General features: G+C 40.7%; 1 protein-coding gene and 1 pseudogene across 1 annotated transcript in view; both read left to right on the top strand.

Annotated features, from left to right (window-relative positions):
• The window catches only part of ELF1 (E74 like ETS transcription factor 1), a 115,768-nt gene that overhangs the window by 10,074 nt on the left and 87,727 nt on the right, over nucleotides 1-17,967 (top strand). The window lies entirely within an intron of this gene.
• LOC122687164 lies at nucleotides 6,344-6,471 on the top strand (annotated as a pseudogene).

Below are 17,967 nucleotides of genomic sequence, written 5' to 3'. Positions count from 1 at the left end.
AATAGAAGGCTGAACATCAGCTTAAGGAATTCAGAAGGTCATGCAGGCAGTTGGCATTTGGAAATTTCACATATGAATGGGAATGCCTTCCCATTATTTTTTCTCCTTTTTGGCCATTTCACATGAGTTTTACAGTTTTATTGTCCCTTAAATCCTGCCTTAAAAGACTATTTCTTCTTTTCTACTTTCAATAAAGAAAGCTCAGAAGAGTTGATGCTTTTTGAACTGTGGTGTTGGAGAAGATTCTTGAGAGTCCCTTGAACTGCAAGGAGATCCAACCAGTCCATCCTAAAGGAAATCAGTTCTGAATATTCCTTGGAAGGACTGATGCTGAAGCTGAAACTCCAATACTTTGGCCACCTGATACGAAGATCTGACTCATTGGAAAAGACCCTGATGCTGGGAAAGATTGAAGACGGGAGGAGAAGGGGTTGACAGAGGATGAGATGGTTGGATGGCATCACTGGCTCGATGGACATGAGCTTGAGCAGGCTCCGGAAGTTGGTGATGGACAGGGAAGCCTGCCGTGCTGCCGTCCACGGGGTCTCAAAGAGTTGGACACGACTGAGCGACTGAACTGAATTACTTTCAAGACCTTTTGGAATTGTCTTTTGCTAGTTCATGGAGCATATTTTAGAGGGTTTTTAGCGCATGTTTGTAGGAGAAAGAAAGCACATAAAATTTATGTAAAAGCAAATCTAGGGCTTCCCTGGTGGCTCGGTGGTAAAGAACCTGCCTGCCAGTGCGGGAGACACTGGTTCGATCCCTGATCTGGGAAGATTCCACATGCCTCGGAGCAGCTAAGCATGCGTGCCACAACTGTTGAGCCTGTGTTTTAGAGCTTGGAACCGCAACTTCTGAGCTCACGAGCTGCAACTAGTGAAGCCCCTGCGCCCTAGAGCCTGTACTCCGTAAGAAAAGAAGCACCTGCAGTGAGAAGCCCCTGCTCGCTGCAACTAGAGAAAAGTCCACGTGCAGCAGTGAAGACCCAGCACAGCCCCCCCCGAAAAAAGCAAGCCTTCCACCTGCACTCATTAGGATGGCGACTATCAAGAAACGCCAAGAAACAAAACCCTAAATAACAAGTTAGTGAGGACGTGGAGAAATTGGAGCCCTTGTGTACTGTTCATGGAAATGTAAAATGGTACAGCCACTGTGGAAAACAATTTGGTGGTTTTTCAAAAAATTAGAAATAGAATTACCAAATGATCCAGCAATTTTGTTTCTAGGTTATCCCCAAAGAATTAAAAGCAATCTCAAAGAGATACTGTGTATGGGTATGTTCTTAGCAACATTATTCATAATAGTGAAAAGGTAGAAGTAACCCAAGTGTCCATGAATGGATAAGTGGATAAACAAAATGTGGCATACACTTATTGTGGAATGTTTTTCAGCCTTAAGGAGGAGGGAATTTCTAACACATGTTATGACATGGGTGAATCTGGAGGGTATTATTCTAATTGAAATGAACCAGTCCCCAAAAAACAAATACTTACCTGTGGTACCTCAAGTAGTCAGAATCATAGAGAAAGCAGTAGAATGTTGATTGCCAGGGACTGGAGGGAGGGAGGATGGGGAGTTGTTTAGTGGATACAGACTTCTAGTTTTGCTAGATAAAATGAATTCTGGAGATTGCTTGACAAACAATATAAATATACTTGCTACTCCCGAACTGTACATTTCAGTGATTAATTTTACCATATATTTTTTTGAAAAGGTAAATCTGAATTTGTATTTTTATATGCAACTTGTAGGAGCTTCCCAGGTGGCCCTAGTGGTAAAGAATCTACCTGCCAATGCAGGACACCCAAGACATGTGGTGTTCGATCCCTGGGTTGGGAAGATCCACTGGAGTAGGAAGTAGCAACCCACTCCAGTATTCTTGCCTGGAAAATTCCATGGACAGAGGAGCCTGGCAGGCTGCAGTCCATAGGGTTGCAAAGAGTCAGACACAACTGAGCATATGCACACACATGCAACTTGTAAGAGAGTGAAAAGCAAATGTAATGAGATTGAAGTTACTGATTCAGTCAGTGTTCAGGTGCCTGGGATATAGCAATGAAAAAAGCAGATAAGGTCCTCATGTAGCTCCTGCATCTTAGGGGGAAAGACAGACTTTGATCAAACAAGTGAAAAGTGTTTGAGTGTTAGGTACATAACTGGGAGACAGCTAACAGTGGGTGGAAAGTGGCTGTATTGAAAAGGCTTCCCTCAGGAAATGACACTGAAGGATGGGTAACCTTTGGCTAGGAGAAAGAGGAGGATGGAAAGTGATGGGAGGCTGAGGGAGTAGCATTATACAAATACTACAAAGCAGGAAAGAAAGGATGTGCTTTGGGAAATGGAAGAAGGCCCTGAGGGCTTTAATGTAGTGGAATGTGATGGGAGATGAGGAAGGCAATTATCAAATTATAGAAGACAGGGGTCCCCAGCCTCTGGGACGCCAACCAGAACCTCTTGTCAGATCAGCGGCAGCATTAGATTAGAAGCACAATGGGCTCCCCCGTGGCTCAGTGGTAAAGAAACTGCCTGTGGTGCGTGAGATGCAGGAGACGTGGGTTCGATCCCTGAGTCAGAAAGATCCCCTGGAGGTCATGGCACCCTTCTCTAGTATTCTTGCCAGGAGAATTCCATGGACAGAGGAGCCGGGTGGGCCACAGTCCGTGCGGTCGCAGAGTCAGACAAGGCTAAAGGGACTGAGCACACACGCCTGCACAAAGTGCACAATAAATGTAATGCTCTTGAATCATCCCTAAACCATCCCCCTGCCCCTGGTCTGTGGAAAAACTCTCTTCCACGAAATTGGTCGCTGGTTCCAAAAGGGTTGTGGACCACTGATACAAGGCATGGTAACGATTTTGAGTTTTATCTTAGAGTGGGCAGACATTGTTGTGTTTCAAGCCATGGCTTATGGAGGTAAAATGGAGTGAAAGTAAGGGGAAAAATTGTGTCTTTTCATACAGTGTGCCCTTTAACTGTAAATTACCTTATTAATCTGGTGTTTGAATGTGAGAAGGAAAAGTGCTTCAGTTATGTTTACAGAGATGATGTATTGGTTGCCATTGTGGCCTGTTAGGTGGTGCTAGTGGTAAAGAACCTGCCTGTCCGTGCAGGAGACATAAGAGACATGGGTTCGATCCCTGAGTCAGGAAGATCCCCCGGAGGAGGGCGTGGCGCCCCACTCCAGTATTCTTGCCTGGAGAATCCCATGGACAGAGGAGCCTGGCGGACTGCAGTCCATGGGTCTCAATGAGTCAGATGCACGCACGTGGCCTTTTAGTGTGGTAAAATGTACCTAAAGGGTGGATTTAAGGGGATTGTGAAGGGTAACTGAGCAGGGGTGAGTTTCACCTTTATGCCCTGACCCTGTAGTTGAAATCCTAGAAGTGGATGTCTTCGCCCAGGGAGAGTCTGGAGTGAGAAGAGGCTTTTCCGCGGAGCCTTTAGGACCCCCAATGTTCAGTCAGGTGGAGGAGGTGGGCGGAGCAGACAGGAGAAGGAGTGCAGCGCTGGGGGAAACCAGGAAGGAGCGTGTGTTGGTCCAGCACAGCAGGTTCTGAAAGTGTTTGTTGGATTTAGCCCAGTGTGGTCATCGCCTTTAGTTAGAGCAGGTTTAGTGGCTCAGCAGGGGCAGGATTAGGCTACATAGACTGGAATGAGTGGGAAATGAAGTGGAGTTAGGCAAATCTTTGAGGAAGGCTGGCAGTGAAGGGCCTGAGAAATGATGTTAGAAGGGATTGAGCTGTATGTGGCAGTTGGGATGTCAAATAATGGAGTTTTTTTTTTTTAAAGAAAGCTTGAATTAAAATAAAAATTTTCTTTACATCTGTGAAATAGTTGAAAAATATATCACACACCTTGCTGATTCTCTGAATAGAATCTACTGAGTCCCAATGTGACCCCACTGACTTAATCTAGGTACAGAGTTGTGGGACTGTGTATACGCAGGTGCAGCCAGGTTTGCCTGCTGAGGTACAAAGGTCACTATACTAATTTCTGATCATCTGGGCAGTAAAAAATAGAGAATCTTGGCTTCACTTGTGAGCTACTAGTTTGAATCTTAGGAGTAGGACTCAGAAGTGTAAGTGTGTATATGTTATATTTGTGTCTTTGGATAATTCTCATACATCTGTTCTGTGGACTGGCTTTGGAGAATTGTGGTCCCAGGAATGTTCTATTGATACTTTGATATGTTCTGAATGCTTTTTTTTAAAAAAAAATTATTTTACTTTTAATTAGATGATAATTACCTTACAGTATTGTGATCGATAATTACTTTATAGTGTTGTGCTGGTTTCTCCCAGACATCAACATGAATCAGCCGTAGATATACACGTGTCCCCTCCCCCTGGAGCCTCCCTCCCACCTCCCTGCCCATCCCACCCCTCTAGGTTGTCACCGAGCATCGACTTTGCGTTCCTTGCATCATACAGGAGTTCCCACTGGCTATCTATTTTTACATATGGTAATTTATATGTTTCAGTGCTACTCTCTCAAATCATCCCACCCTCTCCTCCCCCGACTTTGTCCCAAAGGCCGTCTTTTATATTTGCATCTCCTGTGCTGCCCTGCAAATAGGGTCATCAGTGCCTTCCTTCTAGATTCCATATGTATGTGCCAGTATGTGATATTTGTCTTTCTCTCTCTGACTTACTTCACTTTGGGTAATAGCCTTTGGGTTCATCCTCATGTTACAGCTGGGTAAGATTCCGTAGTGTTTATGTACCATATCTTCTTTATCCATCTATCTGTTGATGGACATCTAGGTTGCTTCCGTGTCCTGGCTATTGTCAGTAGTGCTGCGGTGAGCATTGGGGTACATGTGTCTTTTTCATTTATGGTTTCCTCAGGGTGTAAGCCCAGTAGTGGGATTTCTGGGTCATATGGTAGTTTTATTCCTAGTTTTTAAAGGAATCTCCATACTGTTTTCCATAGTGGTTGTATCAGTTTGTATTCCCACCAGCAGTGCAAGAGGGTTCCCTTTTCTCCACACCCTCTCCAGCCTTTATTGTCTGTAGACTTTTTGATGATGGCCATTCTGACAGGTATGAGATGATATTGTGGTTTTGATTTGTATTTCTCTAATAATATATGCTAGGAGGGATTGGGGGCAGGAGGAGAAGGGAATGACAGAGGATGAGATGGCTGGATGGCATCCCCGACTTGATGGACGTGAGTTTGAGTATCCTCTGGGAGTTGGTGATGGACAGGGAGGCCTGGCATGCTGCGATTCCTGGGGTCGCAAAGAGTCGGATGTGACTGAGCGACTGAACTGAACTGAATAATGAGCAATGTTGAGCATCTTTTCATGTGTTTATTAGTCATCTGTATGTCTTCTTTTGGAAAATGTCTGTATAGGTCTTCTGCCCATTTTTTGATTAGGTTGTTTGAGCTGCTTGTATATTTTGGAGATTAATCCTTTGTCATTTGTTTCATTTGCTATTATTTTCTCCCACTGAATGCTTTTGAATAGCTCTATCATGAGGATTAAATGAGATATTTATGTTAACCTTCCCAGGTGGTGCTAGTGATGAAGAACCCATCTGCCAGTGTAGAAGCCTTAAGAGGTTCAATCCCTGGATTGGAAAGATTCCTCTCCCCAGGTTGGAAAGATGCCCCTGGAGGAGGGCATGTCAACCCACTCCAGTATTCTTGCCTGGAGAATCCCATGGACAGAGGAGCCTGGTGGCCTGCAGTCCGTGAGGTTGCAAAAAGATGGGCAGGACTGAAGCGACTTAGCACAGTACTTGTCAAGCCCTCAGCAAGGAAAGCTTTTTGTAATTTTGTCCACCTGTGTGGTTGGGGTAGTGGTAGAGGTTTTTTTGTTTTTTAGGATGAAACTAGCTTGATCTTTTTTCCTGATTGCAAGGGTGATACTTGTTTAGCGTCTGTATTTCTCCAGCCACTTTGCATACTTCTCTCCTCCCTGCTCTCTGAGGGCCTTGGCGCTTCCTCTTGTTACTTTGCTCCTACAACTTCCTCTGCTGATAATATTCTGCCCCAGCCTCCCGCTTTTACCTGCCTGCCACCTTATCATTAGGTCTCAGAGCAGCTGTCACATTTTCTGAGAGGCCTTCCCTTATCTAAGGTTTCCTTGGTCACCCTTTACGTTGCTTTGTTGCTTTCCTTCATATGTGGGCAGGGACTGTGTCCGAATCGTTTACTTGACTCCACAAGTGAACTGACTATGTCCTGAGTCTGCAGAAGAGTGCTCACCACGTGGAAGCTGCTTAAATGCCAAATAGCACAGGCAAATAATGCAAATCATAGGAATTTTACTAACTAGCATATGTACTGTAAGCTTTCAGTTGATCATTACTTTGGATACTGAAATGTGGACCATATCGCTTCTCGGCCTTTTGGCTAAGATCAAGTGAAATGCGGACCATATATGTATAAATATTGATTGTGCAGTGATACACACTATTTTCTAACATATATTTCACTTACATATATAGTGGAGATTTTTTCAGTCAGTTCAGTTTAGTCGTGTCTGACTCTTTGTGACCCCATGGACTGTAGCATGCCAGGTTTCCCTGTCCATCACCAATTCCCGCAGCTTACTCAAACTCATGTCCATCGAGTCAGTGATGCCATCCAACCATCTTCATGTATTTTTTCAGTCCCAGTAATTTATTCTAACAAATAAGGTATGCAAAGATTAGAGAAATTCAGTACCATTGTTCAAAACAGTAAAAAACTGGAAATAAACTGTTACAGAAATTAGGTGTTACAGAAATCATATTTCACTATATGGAGCATACTATATTATTGAACTGTTAAAGAATGATTATCAGTATAAAATAACATACCAATAAAAAAATCTCCCTTGCTCCTTGGAAGAAAAGCTATGACCAACCAGTATATTAAAAAGCAGAGACATTATTTTGCCAACAAAGGTCCATCTAGTCAAGGCTACGGTTCTTCCAGTGGTCATGTATGGACATGACAGTTGGACTATAAAGAAAGCTGAGTGCTGAAAAATTGATGCTTTTGAACTGTGGTGTTGGAGAAGACTCTTGAGAGTCCCTTAGACTGCAAGGAGATCCGACCAGTCCATCCTAAAGGAGATAAGTCCTGGATGTTCATTGGAAGGACTGATGCTGAAGCTGAAACTCCAATACTTTGACCATCTGATGCAAAGAACTGACTCATTGGAAAAGACTCTGATGCTGGGAGGAATTGGGGGCAAGAGGAGAAGGGGATGACAGAGGATGAGATGGCTGGATGGCATCACCGACTCGATGGACATGAGTTTGAGTAAACTCCGGGAGTTGGTGATGGACAGGGAGGCCTGGATTGCTGCGATTCATGGGGTCGCAAAGAGTCGGACACGACTGAGTGAACTGAACTGAACTGAACACTGATGAATGTATGAGACCATTTATTTCTCTTATACCTTCTCTATTCATTTTACTCTTTGCTAATAGGTGGGAAATGCTATTGTTTCTCTGCTCTGAGGTTGTGAGAATGAACATCTTTGAACATCTTCTCTTGTGTTTGGCCACATTCTGTGAAGTGCCTCTTCATGCCCAATGTTCATTTTTCTATTAGAGTGTTTGAGTCTATCAATAATAGTTTTTTCTTTCCTCATTTTATTATAAAAGTTTTTAAACATATAGCAAAGCCGAAGTTTTATGATGAGCACTCATATACTCACCTTCTAGCTTTTAGCATTAACTTTCTATATTTGTTTTACCACACTTTTGTCCTTCTATCTAAAGTGAATTGCAGACATTAGTGCATTTACATCTAGATTCTTTAGTATCATTATCACTGACTATAGTTTCAATATTTGTTTACTTTTTTCCTTGTGAGGTACAATTTGCATAAAGTTAAATGCATGAATCTTTTTTAAACATTTTATTTTAATTTAAAACAGAATTGGATGTTCATTGGTCAACCTTTGAAGAGACAAAGCTGTTTTCTTTGAGAATAAGCCCACTGTTGCAGTTTCATATTTTATTGTTTTTCTTACACACCCACATTATATTGACTAAGATTTCTAGTTAGCTTTTTGAATGGAGCAACAACTTTATTTTTTGTAAAGCATTGTTGAGTTTCAACACATTAGTTTGCCAGAGTAAGCCAAACCTTAGACTAAGTTTTATTTACTTATTTTTTGTTTTTAAAATGTTGTCATATTTTCCCCTAGTTAATCCTTTGCCTTACGTTTGGTTATGGTGCTTTTAGATTTTTAGGTAGTCAAGTGCCATTCTTTTCCTTATCTTTTTTTTTTTTTCCTGCTCTTTGTGTCACATAGAAAGATGTGGCAGTAGTGATAAAGAACTCGCCTCCTAAAACAGGAAACACAGAGGACGTGGGTTTGATCCCTGGGTCAAGAAGATCCCCTGGAGGAGGGTGTGGCAACCCACTTCAGCATTCTTGCCTGGAGAATCCCACAGATAGAGGAGCCTGGTGGCCTTTGGCTCATAGGGTCACAAAGAGTCAGACATGACTAAAGTGACTCAGCATGCCTGCCCCGGATAGTTATATAAATGCTTATATTTTCTTCTGCTCCTTTTTAAATTGGAATAATATGGTATAGGCTCTTTTTAGAAAAATGATTATCAGTAGTTTGAAATTATTAGCTAATACTGTCTAATGAACACTCTTCCTGTATGTGGGTTTTTCCCTCCAGACTAAACCGAATTTAATGTTTCTGTTGATGCCATTTTTATTATAACCTAAGTTGGTATATAGTATCATATCTTTTTAAAAAATTTATTTTATTAAAGTATAGTTTATTTACAACATTGTGTTAATTTCTGCTGTTCAGTAAAGTGACTCAGTGATACTCATACATACATTCTTTTTCATATTCTTTTCCATTATGGTTTATCCCAGGATCTTGAATATAGTTTCCTGTGCTATACAGTAGGACCTTGTTTATCTCTTCTGTATAGAACAGTTTGCATCAGATATCTTTTTCAAAATATCATATTCTATTTAATCTATTTATTACTACACTTAGCTACTTGAGATAATTTATTTTCTGTATTAACTACATGTTTTCTTGCTGTACTAGGGATTGAACCCGAAACCCCTGCATTGCAGGTGGATTCTTTACCACTGAGCCACCAGGGAAGCCCTGTAAACAGTTTGTGAAGACTTTAATGGTGACTTATTTTTTTGTGAAAACAGTAGCTATAGGAGGGTTTTGAAACAGGAGAATAATATGATCTGGATGTATCTTTTTTTTTTTTTTGGATGTATCTTTTTAAATGGATTACTTCTGATTGCTGCTTTGAGAGTAGATTGTAGAGAAAATAAGAAATAATCCATTTAAAATGATACATCAGGTCACTTGGACTACAGTGGTGCAGGTAAGAGATGACAGTAACAGTGAAGTTCAGTGGTGATAGGGTTCTACGTTGAAAACTGAACTAATAGTATTTTCTTTCAGATTGGATGTAGGTCTATGACAGTCGAGAAAGAGCCAAGCTTTTTGATCTGAGCAGCTAGAAGCGTTAAGTAGCCACCAAGAGGACTGGAGAAAACTGGCTACAGTACATTTTGGAGGGGTGGTCAGGAATTCGGGTTTGGGCATGTTACATTTGTCAGTCAGACACTGGAATGGAGTTGTCAGGTTGGATGGAACAGTCTGTGTGGTACACGAATGAGACCTGAAGATAGAACTTTGAGAACATTAAAGAAATATTTCATAAAATGATGATAAATCTGAAATACTCTTAAAATTTTCAGGTTTCATTTATACCAGTGGTATGGTTTCAAGTGTGGAAGAGGAGTAGCAGAGCAGTTTGCTGTAGCTAAAGTGTGTCCTTTGTGTTGATATTAAATTATCAGCGCAAAAAAGGCATTAACTATTCATCTGAATGGTGTTGTGAAACATGAATAAAGCCTTCAGTCTAAATATTTTATTTGAATATTCCTTTTACTGAAATGTTTACTAACTTATTTATAATTTGAGAAATTTGTTGACAGGAGGCTGTGTAAGTAAAAGCCTGAAAGAAACAGAAGACCTAGAAGTCGAAAGAAAGGCCATATTTGGCTAATCGGTCCAAATCTGTTGGGTGTCTCCTCCTTTGTTCTCTGTCTCTAATTTTATTTGTAGACTGTTAACATGATGAGGTATTCAGGTGTAAGCACAGGGGCTCATCTAGAAGTTGTTCTCTGTTAACGAACACAGAGCTTTGCTGCTATGGGCTTGTCCATTAAATCGGGCTGCCAGAGCCAGCTTAACCAACTTATTCATAGGAATTGGACTGTTCGGGAAAGGGAGAAAGGGGTCTTGCTTTTTGTGTGATTTTGACTTGCAGAAATGACCTGAAAATGGCATGGATTGTGTGGAAAAGAAAAAGCAGATTTATCATTGAACCAGTGTTTACTTGAACCTTCAAATGTTTTCTTTCAACAAATATTTATTAAACACTGTTGTGAGTCAGGAATGCTATTTGGCTGAAATAAGTGACCAGTGAGACATGTAAATAAATGGTTAAAAACAAAAACAGTGTCTTCACCAGAAATTCCAGTAGAGTAGGCGGGAGGAATTATAAAGGAAATCAATTCACCTTGAGGTCCCCCAAACCTAGAACGCTTTGTGCATGGTAACCTTGCATAAATTTATGTACGAATGGGTAAGCAATGTGATTTGTTTATCTATTAGATCACTTACAAAATGCTGTGGGAGCACAAGGAGGAAGTGATCAGTTCTTCCTTCCAATGGTGGAGGAGAGAAGGGTTTTGCAAGAGATTTCCTGGGTGGAGAAGGCCAGCAAATGTGAGGTGAGAAAACATGACATGATCTGAATTAATAAGTTCAGCAAAACTGAATTATAGGGTGAACATTGGGAGGTGGCATAGTCATAGGTGAGGCTGTAATATGGTAGACCAAAGTCAAAATGCAGAAATATCTTGTATTGGAATTTATTCTGTGGGTGTTGGTAGGCCATTGAATTTTTTTGTTTTTTTAATAAGAATATTAAGAGGTAGAATTTATGAGAGATTCCTTAAGAAGGACTTCATTTTTTTTTTTTTTGTTTGCTGTGCCTTGCAACCTGTGGGATCTTATTTCCCTAACTAGGTACTGAACCTGGGTCCCAGTGGTAAAAGCACCGTGTCCTGACTGCTGGATCTTTGGGGAATTTCTGGAAAGAACTCCATTCTTCAATTAGGAAATCGAATGTTGATAGAATATTTAGTTATAAATGTATACCCTGAAGGTGGGCACAACTGATAAGTCATATAATTTACCATAGAATCTATTTTCCGTCATTCAGAGAACATGTATGCTCTTAGTGTGGGTATGACCTACATTAGGTAATCAAACTTATGCTGAAGTAATCAAAATATGCAGGATGGCATTGATTTGTTTTTGAAATAGAAATGTGTTTTTGCTTTATGAAATTATTGCTAACGTTTTTCTTAAAGATTCTTCATTTAACTTATTTTGAAATGATTTTAGGCTCATGGAAGAATAGCAGTAAAAGTATAGAGAGTTCCTGTGTATTTTTTTTTCCTGTGTATTTTTTAATCCGTCCTACACTACCGTGAACACCTTACACAGTGACAATACAATGATCAAAATTTAGTATATGTGCTGCCGAAGCGAGCACTAATACAATGATCAAAATTTAAAAATTAGCATTGGTACAATGCCGTTAATTAAATGTAGACCTCAGTAGGATTTTTATAGTTTTTCCACTAATGTCCTTTTTCTGTCTTAAGATCCACCCAGGATACACACATTGCATTTAGTTGTCATTGTCTCCTTTCAAATCTACGATGGTTCCTTGTCCTTTTTGACCATGACACCTCGAAGAGTACTGGTCATATGTTTTGTAGACTGCCTCTCAATTTGATTTTGATGTTTTCTAATGATTATGGACTGGAGTAATGAGTTTTTGGAGTATTGGAATTAAAAGTAATTTTTGTTTCATTTTTTAACTGAGGAAATAAAATTGATATTTTTTGCTATACAATTCTGTGAACTTTAATACAAGTGTAAATTTGTGTAGCCACCACCATAATCAGGTTACAGAACAGTTCCATCACCCTCAGAACTCCTTCATGCTCGGCTTCTATGGTCAGTCACCCCTTCCCCAGTCCATCCACTTCAGCCATTGACCTGTTCTCCATCATGATAGTTGTGTCTCTTCAAGAGTGTCATGTGAATGGAATCTTATAGTATGTAACCTTCTGACACTGGCTTCTTTTTTTCACTCAACATAATGCTTTTAAGTGTCATCCAAGTTGTATTTATCCATAGTTAATTTCATTTTATTGCTTAGTATGGATGTACTATTAGTATGTGTGTTTGTTCTCCCTTTTTTGATAGGTATTTGAGAACACATTTTGTGTCCTGGCACTATAATAAGCAGTTTAAGTCATTTTTTTGTGGATTTACATGGTTAGTTGCTAATGTTAATTTCTTCCATGTCTCTATTTTGACCAGCAGTGTAATTAAGAGAAATTGAAGTTCTTGTTTCTTTAACATATCCTAAAATTCCCCTACTTTTCTATTTGGCTTTTCTTTTTATTAAAGAGCAAAAATAATAGCAAGGTAATCCTTTTCATGTTGCTGGGTTTTAATGTTCAGGGCTAAGCATTGTATGTGTGATTCAGGCCTATAGCAAAAAGTCAAACCAAATAAGTCATCGGTCCACAAACAGTGATGAATTTATAGAGTCCATTTATTTGTAAGAAAGCCGTAATACTTTTTATTAATCTCGTTGTAAGTAGGACCTTTAATTTGTTTCATAGATAAATAATAAATGTCAAATAAAAATAGACATAGTCTAAATCAGGCTAGTTAAAATAAGAGGCTTGACTTCTGTCATACTGTCTTAAATTTACTAATGGCAACAGATAGTTGTCAGGGACTTCCCTGGTAGTCCAGTGGTTAAGAATTTGCCTTCCAATGATGGGACACAGGTTTGGTCCCTGATGGGGAAACTAGGATCCTGTGTGCTGCAGGGCCACTAAGCCTGTGGGCTGCAACAAAGATCCCACACCTGAGACCCAAATTGAATTAATTAGGTAATTTTTTGAAAAGATAGTTGTCTTTTTTTAAGAGCATGGAGTTTTGGCATATTTTAAGATGAACTGTTTTAGACTTGTGTAAGAAGACTATTTGCTTAAATACCCTACTACTATAAGATAAAAAAAGGTTTCTAGAATATTAGTATAGATTTGGCTTCCCTTGTGGCTCAGCTGGTAAAGAATCCGCCTGCAATGTGGGAGACCTGGGTTCATTCCCTGGGTTGAGAAGATCCCCTGGAGAAGGGAAATGTTACTCACTCCAGTATTCTAGCCAGAGAATTCCATGGACTGTATAGTCCATGGGGTCGCAAAGAATCGGACACGACTGAGTGACTTTCACTCTTCTTTTTTTTTTTAAAAAACCTTGTATTAGTAAAGTGTAATAAGTGAAATTGAATTTTTGGAGGACATTATAAAGTTTCCAGGTTGTTCTGAATATCTGATAGTTTTGTGTATTACTTTCAGTAAGCTATGTAAAAATTTGATGAGGAAACTTCTTTTAAACGTAGCCTTAATGTGATTTTTGTTTTCAGTTCCTCAAACACTATTTAGAGGACTTGGAGAGGCTGTGGAACAATAAAATGTCAGAACTAAAATAGATCTTCAAAATGATCAGATCTCTAGATTCTCCCAGTATTTTACAAAAAAGAAAAACTGAAATCCTGCGGTGGTGTGAAGGAACTTGCTATTCACAGCCGCAATTGGCTGTAGAAGCTGTGTGATACAGTTCCTGCCCTCCCATGGGTAACTGGTTTATGAGTGGAGACACAGAGTTGTACAGACTTAACTACAACACAAAATGGAATGTTCTAGGCAACGGGAAAAGCACTGCTTTTCTTAAACAGCAGTCCCTATCACCCCTAAAATCTTTTCGTGACCTGTTCCCAACAAAATTACTTTCTGTCTTTAGTTTCTCACCTCTCATTCTCTGCTAAACTGTCTCTCATCTGATATTTTGCTTTTTTTTTTTTTAACCTCTATCACACCATGAAAATTCTTTCACAATCAGCAGTCATGTCTGTGTTGCATGTCATTTTCTTCTCAGATCTCATCATGTTTGATCTGTTGTCAGCCTTTGGCACAGTTTCTTCCTCCTGGAAATGCTGCTACTCAGATGTCACATTTGCCTTATTTTCCTGCTGCATTTCTGTGTACTCCTTTTCAAAAAGCCTTCTGTGAGTTCCCCCTCATCTCCCCTGCTTCTGAAGAGTACAGTGTCCCAGAGTCTGTCATTGTTACCTTTTACATCTGTAGTTCATATCATAGATGTTAATGACTCCCAAATTTATATACCTAACCCAGACCTCTACCCCAGGCTCCAGGACTGTATTCAACTCCATGACAGTATACCTGTTTTGACATTTTTACTTGGCTAGCTAATAAGCTTCTTAAACTCTATGTGTTTCATGACTCCTGATCTCCTACCCCAAATCGTCGCCATCTGTATTCACCTTTTTGTGTTCAGTAACTCCTGATACTCCCTTACTCCAAAGCTATCAGTTTTGGCAGCTGCAGTCTTCCAGGTGCCAAATGAATTTTGAAGCCTTCCCTGTCCTCCACCCCCAACAGCCCACGTTTGTCCATTAGTCCATTAAAAAATCTTACTGGATATTCTGTAGAAACATACCCATAATTTAATCATATCTTCCTCTTCTGCCTCCCCTAAGTCATTGTCATCTTTTCTGCTATTGCATAAGCTTCTTTTTCTTCCATACCTGGTCGTTTGCAGTCTTTTTTCAATGCAGCACTCAAGTCTTATGACTCAGCTACTCAAAACTCTCCAGCTAAAGTCCATAAACAGTGAGGCTCTCCCTTAGTTTCTAGTACTCTTCCTCCTATTACTCTCTTCCTTATTTTCTCACACTGGCCTTCGTGGTTTCCTAAAACATATCAGGCTAGCTCCCTGTTTGTCTTCGCGTGGGCTTTTTTCTGCCTGGAATGTTCTTCCTTGGATATGGCTAGAGGTCTCTACTTAGAAGTGATCTGGCAAAGGCAAAATTTTCTTCGCTAGCTGTCTAAACTGTCATATTCTTCTCTTTGCTGTTTTATTATTTTCTTATTTGTCCTTATCACTAACATCCTATACATTTTATTCATATCTTTTATTTATAATCACCATACTGTATATTTAGTTCATAACATTTCTCTCTTCCTAGCTAGAATGTACGCACCGTGTGAGTGGAAATCATTTATCAACCAGGTGTTTGAGTGGAAATCATTTATCAACCAGGTGTCTTTCTTCACTGCTGTATAAAAAAGACCTGGAGCAGTGCACATAGTAGGTGCTTAGTGAATATTTGCTAAATGGATGAGTGCCTAAGAGTGCCTCACATCTGTTACTAACTTGACATTGGTCAAGTCACTTCTTTCTGTAGCCCTCCTTTATGTATGTGTGTGCTCAGTCATGTCCGACTCTTTGTGACCCCAGAGACCGCCTTTCCCTATTTTTAAATGAGACTGGATTGTATCAGAATCACAGGTTTTCTTAAAACACTGAAGACAAATTCAGTAGTAAGGTTCCTTGAAGAGTTTTATAAGAATTCAGCTACTTAACAGAAAAGTTTAAAAACCACTGGACTGAAAAAAGGATCTCTCAAGTTCTCTTTCAGCCTCGTGGTCAGTTCTTGTAATAATAATTGTAAGTGGAGCAACACGGGGGAACCTTCATGCAGAGAAAGCATTTGAGCTGAGACTGTGAAGGATGGATGAGTAGGCAGAGATAAGGGAAAGGGTAGGAAGTAAGGCAAGTGCTTTCCAAGCCCAGAGAAGGCAAACAGGAATGGAGCAATCCAAAAGGTTTCAGTAAGGCTGGAGAGTGTGTGTGTGAGTGAAGGGAGAGGGGGAGGCCAGAGGGAGGGAAGGGCAGAGAGAAGAAGAGCTCCATGAGAGACAGTAGGGAGGTGGAGAGAGAGGAAGACAGGGCCGGAAACAGGTGATTGAGGTCACAGTGTGAGAACTTTGAACACCGGGATAGGTAGTCCAGCTTTCTTCCTGTAGGGAATCAAAGGTGGTTTTTCAGCCATGAGTGATCATCACATCACTCACAGAGTTGTTCTTTAGGAAGATTCCTCTGACAGTAGTGAAAGGTGAATTGAAAGTTGATGGTGGTAGAGAAAGGGACAGTTAGCACGTTGTTGAGATGTTGTTTTCCCGTGATGTTACTTTTACCTGAAGAGTAGCACAGGAGGAACTGGAGTCGCACTCTAATCTCAGATTAACAAACAGAAGAGTTCTTCTCCACAGCACTTGGAGATTGCTGAGTAGTAGGGTGACCGTCCTTCGGAGCCGCTGCTGGGTGAAGAGCACTGAATGCACTGGGTCTGGGGCTGCATGGCCCCGGAGCCGTGGTTCTCAGCAGCCTGCGCTCCGCCCATACCGCTGGTTCTGCTTCTGGGAGCAGGCGTGTGTCTTCACAAACTAGGTAATCTGGAGTGCATCCCTGGTTACAATCCACTGAGGTAGAAGATATATTGTCTGCAATGCTGAATTTTAAATTGTAAGAGATACAATTTCATATGATACGAAACTTGAGATTGCAGTTAGCTTATTACCTGGGAGCATCATAAAGAATATAATTGTAGTCAAATCTTGGTTATTTTTGACAAGAAAGGAAAATCTAACACCCAAAGTAGTGCCTACATAGAATCTGGTTAACATAGTTACATGAATTCAGCTCTATTGAATCATGGATCAAAATAAGTGTCTATTGGTGGATGAAGGGATAAGGTAGATGTGGGGTGTGTACTTGGGTTATTACTCATGTCTCTGAGTTTCTGCTATGTGTTGGACCTTGTCCTTGTCTTTTTTTGACAGAAAAGTAGGATTTATTAGTGGGCATGAGTAAGGAGGGAACAGCACCAAGTCTCTCATGAGTACAGGGCCCACCATTTGTCCAGAGGGCCTCGATTAGGGATGTATTTGACCCCACAGCCATCTGGGATGAGCCGCGTTTCTGCCACCATGTCTTCAAATTCATCTACATTAAACTTAGTAAATCCCCACTTCTCAGAGATGTGTGTCTTCTGGTGGCCAGGGAACTTGGACTTCGCCCAGCGGAGGGTCTCAATCATATACTCTTTATTCTGCAGCTTCGTGAGGAGGGAGCTTATGACTTGACCAGTGACCAACAGTGGTTGCCCCTGTGCCCTGGGGCTTTCCAAAGCACCACACATATCCCTATCTGGAGCACAGGTTGGGACGCCATGCCAGTCACCAGTGTCCACTGAAAGGACTGTCCCCAGGGTCCCTGAGGGCAGCCTGCACATGCACACACACTGAGGAGGGCTCTGTGTGCGGCCACGGCACACCGGATCCCCATGGGAAATGCTTAGTGGTAGGAATGTAGTAAGGAGCAAAGCCAGACGCAGTTGTGGTCCTTTCGCCTGCAACGTGCCTGTGAAAACACACAGACACTTGACCAGGAGAACATTCTTGTGGATGTGTCCTGGTAATCTGTGCAGAAATGGGAAGGGAGCCTTGGTTTAACAAATCTAGTGACAGATAATAGAGAATTAACCATGTTTTACATTGAAGCCCACATTTGGGTATGCTACACATTGCTCAGAACCTAGCATTACCCTTGGAGAGGTGTTAGCATCAACAAAACTAATGCTATCCCCCTGAAAGGTTTGTCTAACACTGAATCTCAGTCTTTAAATTTTTATTTTTATATAAAAATAGTAGAGAAGAGTGATTTTGGTCATTTGTCATTTTAATGGTTTGATCTTTTCTTCTTCCATCTCTGAATGGAAGCATGTTAGCTGCTCACCCAGAAAGATTCAAACCATACCTTTTTTTTTAAGCCCAGGTTTCCTAGATATGAAACTTTAGACTGTTCTGTATTTTTATATACTCAAAGTTCTCAAATTTGAGGTCAAGGAGAAGAGGTAAAAAATAACAAGGAAGAAGAGAGTGCTTGCTTACACAGTAAATTCTTTTCATGAGTTCCATCTTGAAGAAATAAAC

This window comes from Cervus elaphus, chromosome 30 (assembly GCF_910594005.1).
Source record: "Cervus elaphus chromosome 30, mCerEla1.1, whole genome shotgun sequence".
Classification (NCBI taxonomy): domain Eukaryota; kingdom Metazoa; phylum Chordata; class Mammalia; order Artiodactyla; family Cervidae; genus Cervus; species Cervus elaphus.
Note: the sequence above shows the minus strand (reverse complement) of the source record. Positions and strands in the feature narration are given on the sequence as shown.